The 14,939-nt window shown below is 35.2% G+C and overlaps 1 long non-coding RNA gene across 2 annotated transcripts in view; it reads right to left on the reverse strand.

Annotated features, from left to right (window-relative positions):
* Positions 1-1,622, reverse strand: part of LOC108528691 (uncharacterized) — a 28,077-nt gene extending 26,455 nt beyond the window's left edge. For both annotated transcript variants that reach the window (XR_001885252.1, XR_001885251.1), the window contains exon 1: positions 1,539-1,622. This is a non-coding gene — a long non-coding RNA (uncharacterized LOC108528691). The remainder of the gene's footprint in view (positions 1-1,538) is intronic.
* Between the last annotated feature and the right edge of the window lie 13,317 nt (positions 1,623-14,939).

Consider the following 14,939-nt stretch of genomic DNA (forward strand, 5'->3'; position numbering starts at 1 on the left):
AAAAATATTCATTAAAATGCTTGAAATCTCAAAAATGACTTGAAGAAAATCTGAACATATTCTTCAGAACTTAAAATGAATAAAACCAAGAAATGCAAAAAACTTAAGAATACAAAACACTCTAACAGTGGTTGGTCTTCATCAATTTGTTTTAGATATCCCAAGTTTTTATTTTTCTATTTTCCTTGTGTAAAAAAAAAAAAAAAAAAAAAATGGTGAGGCTTTAGTTTCCATGGTGACACAACTATTTTCATACATATTTATCATTGAAATGCCAGAAACCCACCCCTTTCTATCAAAGAATGCTACTTTAGCTCTTAATAATTGAAGTTAAAGCTGATTTATTTTTTATGTCAGAATGTTTTAAAGAGATCCCTCTATCACTGAAAACTGAGGCAGCATTACAGTCATTTTCTCATAAGCAGTTTATTTCATACGTGACTTCTGAAAATACTTCTAGTTTTAAAACTAGAGAAGACTTCGCTTCCTTTTTTCCCTTCAGTCAGCACCACAGGGATTCCCAGCTAAGCTTTCAAAATGTTGCAGAACATACATTGCGTAAGACACACAACCTCCAATTTCATTAATACAGTGTTCAAAGGGAGAAAATGCACATCTTGGCTTTGCCAATAATCAGAGAGCAATGAAGTTAGTGCCTATTACTAAATTAATAATTTGAGAAATGAAATGCTTAATTTCACCTCATTTGCTGTCTTGGTAAAGTTGCTTAATTTTCCTTGAAATCTGAACACAGAATCTGAGTTTTCTTCTACGGAGGTATTTTTTAAAAAATTGGAGCCCATAATTAGGTATAACACTTACATTATTTTCAAAAGTCCCCCCATTCTCAGTATACCATATGTAGCCTCTTATCAGGAGTAATCTCACTTTGAGTATCATGGTTAGCATATTATTCGACTCATTTTGAATAAGTTGAATAAGAAGAAATATAATAAAATAAGAAGAAATAAATTAAGGCAACTAATTGTTATTAACTTGTCTTTGCTGAAAGACAAGTAAAGTAATGTATTAAAGAAACCAATTAAAGCATGGTGACTTAAAGTCAGTTCATCCACAAATAAAACCTGTTCAAAAGCCATTAAAGTACACCAAAACAATACAGGTAAAATGTATTGAAACATTAAGGAAAGGAAGTTAAATGAAAGGTAAAGGTCTAAGGTGTCACTAAAAAAAATAAATTTGACATAGAGTAGGTCAAATACTTCTGACCCCTTTTAGGGTAAGATGTCCTGTTGAAATTATTTATTAACTTCTGATGAGAAGTAAGTAAACCTCTGAGATGGACGTGATGAAGTAGTTAGGATCCGTTTCCTTAGAGTCATCTTATGCATTTATCAATGGGACCACCAGCTTAACTGTTCAACGGGAACTCCAGTTAACAACTGGAGTCAAGTCCCAAATATTAACATTTCAGTCAACAAGGGACAACCTATACAAAGACAGTTTTAAAAGATTATAATACCATATTTTTACTGTACCTTTCCTATGTTTCGATATGTAGATACACAGATACTTACCATTGTATTACAACTGCTTACAGCATTCAGAACAGTAATACGCTATTGAGATTTGTAGCCTAGGAGCAGTAGACTACACCATCTGTTTAGGTATGTAGTAGACTATACCATCTAGGTTTGTGATATAATACACTCTATGATGCTGGCATGACAACAAAATTACCTAATGATGCATTCCTCAGAAAGTACCCCTGTTGCTAAGTGATGCATTTCTATATTTAACATTTTCTAAAATTTTGGTTTCCTGGCTAAAAATTCAGGAATGAGAAGGAACAAATTTTCAAAATTCTGCTAACATAGGAGGCTATATTATCCCAATTTAGATAGTTTTCTCATGTTCACATATTTTGGAGGACTTCTTTTTTTCTTTCCAACTTTTATTTTAGGTTCAAGGGGTATATGCGCATGTTTGTTACATGGGTGAATTGTGTGCCATGGAAGTTTGGGGTACAAATAATTTTGTCATCCAGGTAACCAGCATGATACTTACTAGGTAGTTTTTCCATCCTCATCCTCCACCCACAAGTAGGCCCTAGTGTTTATTGTTCCCTTCTTTGTGTGCATGTACACTCAATAGTTAGCTCTTACTTATAGGTGAGAACATGTAGTACTTGGTTTTCTGTTCCCGCATTAATTTGCTTAGGATAATGGCCTCCAGCTTCATCTATGTTGCTGCAAGGGATATGACCTCATTCCTTCTTATGGCTGTGTAGTGTTTCATGGTATATATTACCATATTTTCTTTATCCAGTCCACTGTCGATGGGCATGTAGGTTGATTCTGTGTCTTTGGTATTGTGAATAGTGCTGTGATGAACATGTGAGTACATGTAACTTTATGATGGAATGATTTATATTCCTTTGGGTGTGTACCCAGTAATGGGATTGCTGGGTGGTATAGCAGTTCCATTTGGTTCTTTGAGAAATCTCCAGACTGCTTTCCATGGTGGCTGAACTAATTTACATTCCCATCAGCAGTGTATAAGCATTCCTTTTTCTCTGCAATCTTGCTAGCATCTGTTATTTTTTTCATTTTTTCAGTAATAGCCATTCTAATTGGTGTGAGATGGTATCTAATTGTGGTTTTGATTTGCATTTCCCTACTGATTAGTGATATTGAGGATTCTTATATATGTTTGTTGGCCCCATGTATGTCTTCTTTTGAGAATTGTCTATTCATGTTCTTTGCCCATTTTTAAATGGGGTTGTTTAATTTTTGTTTGTTGATTTGTTTAAGTTCCTTATAGATTCTGTGTACTAGACCTTTGTCAGAAGCATAGTTAGCAAATGTTTTCTCTCATTCTGTAGGTTGTCTGTTTACTCTATTGATAGTTTCCTTTGCTGTGCAGAAGCTCTGTAGTTTAATTAGGTCTCACTATTTAGGTCTCACTTGTAAATATTTGTTTTTGTTACAATTGCTTTTGTAGTTATCATCATAAAGTCTTTGCCAGGGCCAATGTCTGGAAAGGTATTTCCTAGATTTTCTTCCAGGGTTTTTACAGTTTTAGGTTTTACATTTAAGTCTTTAATCCATTTTAAGTTGATTTTTGTATATAGTGAAAGGTAGAGGGTCCAGTTTTAATCTTCTGCGTATGAATAGGGAGTCCTTTCCCCATTGTTTGTTAATGTCAGCTTTGTCAAAGATCAGATGGTTGTATGTGTGCAGCTTTATTTCTGGGTTGTCTAACGTTTTCCATTGGTCTATGTGTCTATTTTTTTTTAACCATACCATGCTGTTTTAGTTATTATAGCCTTGTAGTATAGTTTGAAATTGAGTAGTATGATGTTTCCAACTTTGTTCTTTTTGCTTAGGGTTGCTTTGCCTATTTAGGCTCTTTTCTGGTTCCAAATAAATTTTATATTTTTTTTCTGATACTGAGAGAAATGTCATTGGTAGTTTGATAGGAATAGCATTGAATCTGTAAATTTCTTTGGGCAGTATGGGCATTTTAACAATATTAATTCTTCCTATCCATGAGTATGGAATGTTTTCCATTTGTTTGTGTCACCACTGATTTCTTCCAGCAATGTTTTGTAACTTCCATTGTAGAGTACTTTCTTTTCCCTGGTTAGCTGTATTAATAGATATTTTATTTATTCTGTGGCTATTGTGAGTGAAATTACATTCTCGATTTGACTGTCAGCCAAGTTGTTACTGGTGTATAGAAATGCAACTCATTTGTGTACATTGATTTTCTAGGCTGAATCTTTGATGAAGTTGTTCAGCAGATCTAAGACCATTTGGGCAGAGACTATGTGACTTTCTATGTATAGAATCAATGTTTTCTTCTTGACAAGATGCAATACTCTTCTTTGAGGAAAGTAAATCCTTTGGCTGGGATGATTATAAATGATAAAATTTCTGTGATATCCCATAGACATTCCATGATGGTCTAGAGATATTGTAGCTTTCACCAAGCCTCCTGAAATTAAGTGGATAGGATGGAATATTTATAGAAAACGTAAAAGGCACTGAAAAAAAAAAACAAAGAATGTGCCCCCTTAGAAGAATATGCATGTATTTTAAAGCAAAGTTTTACTATTACACAATAACATATATTCATTTTATACAAATTGGAACAAACCAACTAATAAGTAAAGATAATGAAAAAAGTATTGAAATTGAAACAAATCTAAATCATAATTGATATTTTGCCATATTTTATCCCAAATCATTTTATTTACAAATAAAAACTGAGATGTATGCTATTCACTGTGATAATTGCTCACTTAACAATATACTTTTCATTTAACACTATATTAGGTCCCCAGGCAAAAAAAAAAAGAGCATCAGTGAAGGCAAATATTTTGCTAATTTTAAAATATAGCATAAATGCATGTCTTCTTTTAACTTAGTTGAAAACTACATAAAACAAGTTGTATATAATTTTACCGGTGGGACTAAGACATATAGAAATCAAACACATTTGGACCCGGCGCGGTGGCTCAAGCCTGTAATCCCAGCACTTTGGGAGGCTGAGACGGGCAGATCACGAGGTCAGGAGATCGAGACCATCCTGGCTAACACGGTGAAAACCCGTCTCTACTAAAAAATACAAAAAACGAGCCAGGCGAGGTGGCGGGCGCTTGTAGTCCCAGCTACTCCGGATGCTGAGGCCGGAGAATGGCGTAAACCCGGGGCGCGGAGCTTGCAGTGAGCTGAGATCCGGCCACTGCACTCCAGCCTGGGCAACAGAGCGAGACTCCATCTCAAAAAAAAAAAAAAGAAAGAAATCAAACACATTTGACAATAACATCATGAAAAAATTAGTAGGGACAAAACTGTGTTGGAATAAGAAAATGATGTCAGATTATAACGAATTCACAGAAAAAAAAAAGAGAACCAAAAACCTAATATACCCAGCTCTGTAAGTATGTACTTTATCTCCTTTCTTCACTCCACATTTTAATAGATCAAAAATTACACAAAGCAATAAATGTGTAAATTTTTTTGTTTGCAAAATAAATAAATATAAAATGTAAAATAATAACACAAAAAGGTAAAGGGATAGAGCTATAAAGGAGTAAATTTCTATATTACATTGGATTTAAGTTAGTATAAATATGAAGAAAATTCTTGTAACTTAAGTGCATGTTGGAAATCTCAGAAAAACCACTAAGAAGGTAACTATATATAGTTAAAATTGCTCAAGAAACTAAAATATTACACAAAAATTCAATTAATGCAAAAAAGGTAGCAAAGTATTAAGAGAGGAACAAAAAAGACATGATACACAAAGGAAACCAGTAGAAAATGCTAGAAGTAAATATAATCATATCAATAATAACATTAATTGTGAATGAATTACACAATCCTATCAAAAGGCAGAGACCTCAATATTCCACTTTCAATATCAGATAGAAAAAGGAGATAGAAGGTCAACAATGATGTAAAAGGCTTGAACAACAGTATAGACCAACAGCAAAATGCACATTTTTCTCAAGCACACATGAGACATTCTTCAGGATGAACTATATGTTAGATCATAACAGAAGCCTCAATAAATTTAAAATAATTGAAATAATGAGAGGCATGTTCTTGCAACACAATGGAATTAAATTAAAAATCAACCACACACACAAAATTAAAGATTACAAATATGTGGAAATTAATCAACATACTCCTGAGTCAACAATGGGTCAAATAAGTCACAAAGGAACTTAGAAAACGCTTAGATGAATGAAGTGAGAGCACATAATTCTAAAACATGATATATGGCTAAAGCTATGCTTAGAAGGAATCTTTAAATTGTAAAAGCCTATATTTAGGAAGCAAGGTCTCAAATAAAAATTTGTACCTACTGTAAATTATGTAGTGGTAATGGTTGCACTACTCTGTAAATATAGTAAAAATCATTGAATTATACACTATAAATGGGTAAATGTTATGTTACTGTTATTTAACAGAAAGCTGTTAAAATAACATATCGAAAGTGTTTTCTATTATCATCATTATTATTATTATTATTAGTTTTGAGACAGAGTCTCTCTGTGTTGCCAGGCTGGAGTGCAGTGCCGCAATCTCGGCTTACTGCAACCTCTGCCTCTCTGGTTCAAGTGATTCTCCTGCCTCAGCCTCCCGAGTAGCTGGGACTACAGCCACCCGCCACAGCGCCCGGCTCATTTTTTGTATTTTTAGTAGAGATGGGGTTTCACCATGTTGGTCAGGATAGTCTTGATCTTTTGACCTTATGATCCACTCAAATATATTATGGCTACATTCTATTACTTATTTAATTAATTATTTTACATTTAAGTTGTTTTTATTTTTCAGTTTGTAATGGTGAAATGAATAGCTACAGAAGTGTTGTACAAATATCTAATTATTGCTTCATTTATTAAGTTTTATTTCCAGAAGTAACTTTACTAGGAAAAAATGTATTTACATTTTTAGGGTAATTCTGCTAAATTGCACTCCAGAAAACCTTGCTATGTCATATGTCTGAAAACACCTGTTCCTGATTACCATAGAAGTCATTTGTGTCTGGACCTTCTAGTTTGTGCATTAATCTCTGTTTATTCGTATACAAAGGAAACACTATTTTTAAAATCATAGTTTTATAATACTTGTTTATTTAAATATGTTATTAAAAAACTTTTAGCAGGGTATAGTGGCTCATGCCTGTAATTCTAGCACTTTGGAGACTGAGGTGGGAAGATGGCTTGCGCATGGTAAGTCAAAGCTGCGGTGAGCTGTGTTTGCAGCACTGCACTCCAGCCTAGTCAACAGAGACACTGTCTCAACAAAAATAAAATTTAAAATAAACACAAACTTTTAAAATAAATGCAATACAGACACATGCTGAAAATATCAGACAGTAGCTTCCATAATAACCCCCACACAAGAGGAATAAGTACTAAGGACTTAGAAGAGCTTGTCTCTCATTCTAATAAACTTTCATCCCTGTGTCTCAAAATAATAGCTATATATCATTGTTTAACACACGAAATCACACTAAAATATTGTTCCCAACTTTGCTTTCTTCAGCTTCAAAATATATATCCAAGATTTTATTTTATGAGGACTGATATTCAGCTTCAGTTTTAAAATGGCTGCATTATATTCCTTTGTGTAAATAAGTTGAAACTTATCTAAAGAAGTCTCTAAAAATGGATTTTGGATTACTTATTTTCCTTTAATTTTACTTATTATATATTTAGTTTATATTACCTATATCCTTACAATTTTTTCATTACAATTAATACAGTAATGATCAACTTTTTAAGATTTATTTTTATTTTTTAAGTTCCAGGGTACATGTGCAGGATATACAGGTGTGTTACATAGGTAAACGTGTGCCGTGGTGGTTTGCTGCATGATCAACTTTGTATATACATATATTGTCAAATTATGTAAGTATAGTCATTGAGAAAATTTATAGGCATAGAATTTTTGAGCTAAGTATCTAATTTTTAAATACATATTTCTGTCAAATAGTCCTCAAAACTTTTGGACAATTCATTATGCTATTTTCAGTGTTTGCCAAAGCTTATTTCTCCACCCATTTCACATTTGGTTTTATAAAACACTTACATTTTATCCGTAATGTGTATTGATGTTTTGTACTCATATATTGTATATATTGTTTTATGCTCATATATGAGTACTTATTCCAATCTATTAAAATACAGTTTATTAAATATCAAATATTTTGATGTTTCCTTTAAAGTTTTACATAAAATATTTATTCATATTTTATAATTTACATTTTGATCACAGAAGATCCTTAGGTCAAAAGAATGTATCTTTTTACATACAAACATATACATGTAGAAAGATAATAATTGATAAACATTTATCAATAAACACTACTTGATAAATACCTGATGAAACTGATTTAAAATATTTGATAGTACACTGCTTCATTCTATTAGAATTTATGTATTTCCATTTATAAATTAAATTAGCCTATAGTTTGTGTTAGATGTAGTTTCTCAGGTTTTGATACCACCAGTATGTTCAATTGGTAAAATTAATTGGTCTGTTTCTATCTTACAGCATTTGGGGAAATAATTAGTGCAGTTTTGAAATTTGTTTTCAAGCCCCTGAAACAGAGAAAATTCAGCCATACAATTATATGTCAACATATTTAAAGTTTCGCTTTTTAACATATATAATTTTAACTTTTATTTTAGATTCAGGGAGTACGCGTGCAGGTTTGTTACATGGGTACATTGTATGATACTGAGGTTTGAGATGCAAATTATCTCATCATTCAGGTAAGGAGCACAGCACCAAATAGTTTTTCAACCCTTGGCCCTCTCCCACTCTCTCTCATCTAGTAGTCCCCACTGTCTGTTGTTTCCATCTTTCTGTCTATGAGTACCCAAAGTTTAGCTCCCACTTATGAGTGAGAACATCCAGTATTTAGTTGTCTGTTTCTGCATAAATTCGCCAGAATAATGGCCTCCAGTTGCATCTATGTTGTTGCAAAGGACACAATTTTGTTCTTTTTCATGGCTGCATAGTATTCAATATTGTATATGTACTACAAAAGTACTTTCATGTAGTTATTTATTTTCTCAAAATTTTGCATTAAATTTTTAGGCTTTTTTTCTTGGAAATCATTCATTTAGAAATTTCCACATTTGTCAGAATGGAATTATGGTTTGTATTATTTTAGATTTTTACTTTTCAATCTCTAGATTTGTGGTTTATATATTCCTAATATTCCATTGTGTCTTTTTTATTGAAATAAACATATATGTAGATGTATGTGTGTGTGTACTATTTTTAGAGCCAACTTGTAGATATCAATTCCACTGTTTTTTCATTTGTTAATTTGTAATTTTGCTTTTATGCTTTTAACTCAAACCTTCTGTTTTCTTTAACTATCTCTTTATCTAACATAACCTATGGAAAAAAATGCTCAGTTTATGTATTTTATCTCACTTGCTGAATAATGAAAGCCTTTAAAGTGATGACTTTGCTTCTACTTATATTATTAGTCACATATGTTTTAGTCTGAAGTGTTTTCATTTCTATTTTTTCTGAATATTATGTAATTGGAGTTTCAATTTTCTCTCTGTACAAAATTTATTTAGGAGTGTTTTCTCCCTTTTTTATGTGAAAGTAGTTTTAAATGAATGGCAGTGTATTCTAATAAAGGGTGTCTCTTGGAACATGTTGAAAAAACTTTATGTCTTAATACATAACAATGAATACTCTATGGATACATACAAACCAAAATTATTAAAATTAAAGTATCATTTTTCCCATTATTTATCTTTACTTTCAAGATGCATTTGTGAGTAATTTTTATTCCTTTTTTAAATACTTTAGGTTCTGGGATATATGTGCAGAACATGCATGTTTGTTAAATAGCTATACACATGCCATGGTGTTTTGCTACATCCATCAATCCATCACCTACATTAGGTATTTCTCCTAATGCTATGCCTCCCTTAGCCCTCCACCCCGAGACAGGCCCCAGTGTGTGATGTTCCCCTCCCTGTGTCCATGTGTTCTCATTGTTCAGCTCCCACTGATAAGTGAGAACATGTAATGTTTGGTTTTCTGTTCCTATGTTAATTTGCTGAGAATGATGGTTTCCAGCTTCATCCATGTTCCTGCAAATGAAATGAACTCATCTTTTTTTATGGTTGTATAGTATTCCATGGTGTTTATGTGCCACATATTCTTTATCCAGACTACCATTGATGGGCATTTCGGTTGGTTCCGAGTCTTTGCTATTGTCAATAGTGCTGCAATAAACATATGTGAATGTGTCTTTATAGTTGAATGATTTATAATCCTTTGGTATATACCCAGTAATGGGATTGCTGGGTCAAATGGTATTTCTGGATCAGATCGAGGACCTTGAGGAATCCACCCCACACTATCTTCCCACAATGGTTGAACTAATTTACACTACCTACCCAACAGGTGTAAAAGGTATTCCTATTTCACCACACCCTCTCCAGCATTGCTGTTTCCTAACTTTTTAGTGATGGCCATTCTGACTGGGTGTAGATGGTTATCTCATTGTGTTTTTCATTTGCATTTCTCTAATGACCCAGTGATGGATGAGCTATCTCAAGTTTCTTGGCTGCATAAATGTCTTTCTTTTGAGAAGTCGTCTGTTCATATCCTTTGCCCACTTTTTGATGGAGTTGTTTTTTTTTTTCTCATAAATTGTTTAAGTTCCTTGTGGATTTCTGAATATTAGCCTTTTGTCGATTGATAATTTCAGAAAAATTTCTCCCATTTTGGGTTAGTTACCTGTTACACTGATGATAGTTTCTTTTGCTGGTGCAGGAAGCCTTTAGTTTAATTAGACCCAATTGTCAATTTTGGGCTTTTGTTGCCATTGCTTTTGTTTTTAGTCATGAAGTCTTTGCCCATACCTATGTCCTGATGGTATTGCTACTACGTTTTCTTCTACGGTTTTTAAGGTTTTAGGTCTTACCATTTAGTCATTAATCCATATTGAGTTAATTTTTGTATAAGGTGTAAGGGAAGGGGTCCAGTTTCGGTTTTCTGCATATGGCAAGCCAGGTTTTCCCAACACACTTTATTAGATTAGGGAATTTCTTTCCCCATTGCTTGTTTTTGTTAGTTTTGTCAAATAATCAGATGGTTGTATATCAGATGGTAATGTTATTTCTGAGGGCCTCTGTTCTGCTTCCATTGGTCTATATCTCTGTTTTGGTTACCAGTACCAATGCTGTTTTGGTTTACCAGAGCCTTGTAGTATAGTTTGAAGTCAGGTAGCGTGACACCTCCAGCTTTGTTTTTCTTGCTTAGGGTTGTCTTGGCTATGCAGGCTCTTTTTTGGTTCCATATGAAATTTAAAGTAATTGTTTCTAATTCTGCGAAGAAAGTCAGTGGTAGCTTGCTGGGGACAGCATTGAATCCACAAATAACTTTGGGTAGTGTGGCCATTTTCAAGATAGTAATTCTTCCTATCCATGAGCATGGAATGTTTTTCCACGTGTTTGTGTCCTCTCTTATTTCCTGAGCAGCGGTTTGTAACTCTCCTTGAAGAGGTCCTTCACATCCCTTGTAAGTTGGATTTCAAAGCATTTTATTCTCTTTGAAGCAATTGTGAATGAGTTGGCTCATGATTTAGCTCTGTTTGTCCATTATTTGTGTATAGGAATGCTTGTGATTTTTCCACATTGATTTTTTCTCCTGAGACTTTGCTGAAGTTGCTTATCAGCTTAAGGAGATTTTGGTCTGAGATGATGGGGTTTTCTAAATACACAATCATGTCATCTGCAAATAGAGACAATCTGACTTCCTCTCTTCCTATTTGAATATCCTTTATTTCTTTCTCTTGTCTGATTGCCCTGGCCAGAACTTCCAACAGTATGTTGAATAGGAGTGGTGAGAAAGCTCAGCCGAGCTGAGGTGGGCTCCGCCCTGTTCAAACTTCCTGGAGGCTTTGTTTACACTGTGAGGGGAAAACTGCCTACTCAAGCCTCAGGAATGGCAGATGACCCTCCTCCCACCAAACTGGAGTGCCCCAGGGCGACTTCAGACTGCTGTGGAGGCAGCAGGAATTTCAAGCCAATGGATTTTAGCTTGCTGAGCTCTGTAAGGGTGGAATCTGCTGAGCTGGACCACTTGGCTCCCTGGCTTCAGCTCCCTTTCCAGGGGAGTGAATGATTCTGTCTCACTAGTGTTCCAGGCACCACTGGGGTATGAAAAAAAAAGCCTGCAGCTAACTCAGTGTCTGCCCAAATGGCCATCCAGTTTTGTGCTTGAAACCCAGAGCCCTCATGGCATAGCCACCTGAAGGAATCTCCTAGTATGTGTGTTGTGAAGACTGTGGGAAAAGCATAGTATCTGGGCTGGAATGCACCTTTCCTCATAGCACAGTCCCTCACGACTTTCCTTGGCTAGGGGAGGGAGTTCCTGGGTGAGGCGACACCCCACCCTGCTTTGGCTCGCTCTCCATAGGCTGCACCCACTGTCAAAATCATCTGCCTTCTGCATTGATCTCCCTGGGAGCTGCAGACGGAGCTGTTTCTATTCGGCCATCTTGCCAGCCACCAAGTAATTTCTATTTCAACTTTAACTTCTATTTTGTAAGCAGGGTTTCCCCTGTAAGGGAAATAATGTAGGTTATATTACACCTACCATAGTCTTCATGTATTTACTTTAATTATCTGGTTATTGCATAACTGCTTTCAGCAAGGCCCCATAGGTGGCATGCTTCTGAGTTCTTGTGTGTCACAAGCTCCTCCTATTGATGTTATATAATTTGGCTAGCATTATAGTTCTTAGCTTCCCTCAAAGTTTTGTACACTTTTCATCATGCTCTGTCACTGGATGTTATAGAGCAAAAAGTCTTTGCTTCTCTCTTTTTATGAAAACTAGCCTTTGCAAGATTGTTTTCGTTTGGGCCTGGATGATCATATACTTTTTACTTATCTTTAAATTCCAACATGTCATCAGGAAATTTTACCAAAAACTTTAGAGAAGACTGTGTTCTCCACACTCATATCTGTAGTTTTCTGAATTAAGTTTTCTTTTGTATTTTGTTTGCCCCAGTCATCCCATTTATAGTTCCTGTATCTTTTTAATTCTGGTTTCTCCTATGTAAAACTTATTATCTACGTATTTAATATCCTATCATATCTTTGTCTACCACATTGTTTTACTGTTTTGTTTTTGTTTTTGTTTGAGACAGGGTTTCGCTCTTGTCACCAAGGCTGGAGTGCAATGGGGCGATCTTGGCTCACTGCAACCTCTGCCTCCCAGGCTCAAACTATTCTCCTGCCTCAACCTCCCTAGTAGCTGGGACTACAGTCGCCCACCACCATACACAGCTAATTTTTGTATTTTTAGTACAGACGGGGTTTCACTATGTTGGCCAGGCTTGTCTCGAACTCCTGATCTCAGGTGATCCACCCGCCTCGGCCTTCCAAAGTGCTGGGATTACAGGCGTGAGCCACTGTGCCTGGCCTGTTTTAGGTTTTTTTTTTTTTATAAGCATTCATCTCTGTCCTGTTTTCTGGAGGGCTTCCTAAGTTTGTCTATCACAGCACTATTTAGCTCTCTGTAATGTGATTTCTAATCTTTACTGCATTTAATGCAAATTTAAATTTTTAAATTTCATTTTTAGCCTTGCAATCGATTTTATCTACACGTCCTTTTCCAGCCTGTTCTCATGCTTCTTTACTTCTCATCTCAATCTCTGTTGTCAGGCCTTTTGTATGTTTAGATTTTTGTTGTAGGAAACAGAATTCACTCTACCTAGCATAAGCTGAGATAGATGTATTACAGAGTACATGGCTTAAAAAATTGCCAGAAATTCTGAAGAAACAAATTATTGTTGAGATTTCAGGAATAACTCCTATACACACACTATGGAACTTGGTCACCAAGGGAGATGACACTTCCTCTGTGATGAAAAAAAACATCATCTAATGTGAAACATGGTCTACTATAGGTTCCAGAATCATGTACTGTAAGCTCCAGAATCTTGCTGCCACTACTACCTGCCAGAAAACACTCTTATCAATCAGTAAGGCAACGCCATCAGGAAATTTCCTTTCCAAGGTACCAGCTTCAAACCAATGTTAGGCCTATTGCAATCTCTACAGCACAACAGATGCCACACATTCTTACTTGACATCAATGAATCTAGTGGCTAGGAATTAGGACCTCTGCTAATGATATAGCAGAAAATAAAGCACATGACTTTTTTTAAACCATGATTTCCAGTAGAAATAGAAAAATCTTTTGCTTCACTTCCATCTCCCAAATCTCATTTGAGTGTATCTAGCAGTGGACTTTATTCATATAGAATTTTAGTTGTAACAGGGTCAGGAAATAAGATGTGGTTTTCCACCATCTGCAATTTCAGAAGCCACCTTGAAAGGAATTTAGATGGATGTTGAGTATGGAGCCAGCAGATCTTTCTCGATCTTCTACTTTGAATATTCAACTTTATACACATTCTTCTTTTCGATCTTGACCTTCATATGACAGCAAAGATTGACAAAATACATCCTGCAATAGTATAGCTTTCAATGTACAAATAAAAATTCTTTCATCTTCTCTCTAAAAAAGGAGGCCTAAGATCCCATTAGTCATCTACTCATTTCTTTTTATGTCCTGTCTTGTTCTTTTTTTTTTTTTTTTTTTTTTTTTTTTTTTTTTTTTTTTTTTTGATGAAGTCCCATTTTGTTTCCCAGGCTGGAGTACAGTGACATGATCTCAGTTCACTGTAACCTCTACCTCCTAGGTTCAAGCGATTCTCCTGCCTCAGCCTCCTGAGTAGCTAGGACTATGGGCGTGAGGCACCACGCCTGGCTAATTTTTTTTTTTTTAAGATGGAGTCTCACTCTGCCACCCAGGCTGGAGTGCAGTGGTGCAATCTCAGCTCACTGCAACCTCTACCTCCTGGGTTCAAGCAATTCTACTGCCTCAACCTCCTGAGTAGCTGGGACTACAGATGTGTGCCACTATGTCCAGCTAATTTTTGTTGTTCTTCTTGTATTTTTAGTAGAGACAGGGTTTCGCTGTGTTAGCCAGGATGGTCTTGATCTCCTGACCTCGTGATCCGCCCGCCTTGGCCTCCCAAAGTGCTGGGATTACAGGCGTGAGCCACCGCATCCGGCCAAGAGTTATTCTTTCTCCCTTCCTTTAGATTTATTTACGTAATCATTCATTTATTCTACAATACTTGCCAATACCCACTGTTTCATTTGTTTTTCTATAATTTATTTTACAAAAATGTATTTGATGGTGCCACCTTTGTTTTAGTCTGTGTCACCAGAGCATGTCACACCCATAGTAGGTGATCAATTAATATTTGATTTTATTTGATTTTTGATAGTCCGAAGTGGAAACTATCAAACATTTACCTCTACTTTCTCTGGATTTTTTAAGCAATAAAAGTAGATACTTCCTAAAAGTTGCTTTCTTTCGTATTGCAGAATCTCTTCA

The sequence above is a fragment of the Rhinopithecus bieti genome, unplaced genomic scaffold (genome assembly GCF_001698545.2).
Source record: "Rhinopithecus bieti isolate Rb0 unplaced genomic scaffold, ASM169854v2 scaffold_5350, whole genome shotgun sequence".
NCBI lineage: Eukaryota > Metazoa > Chordata > Mammalia > Primates > Cercopithecidae > Rhinopithecus > Rhinopithecus bieti.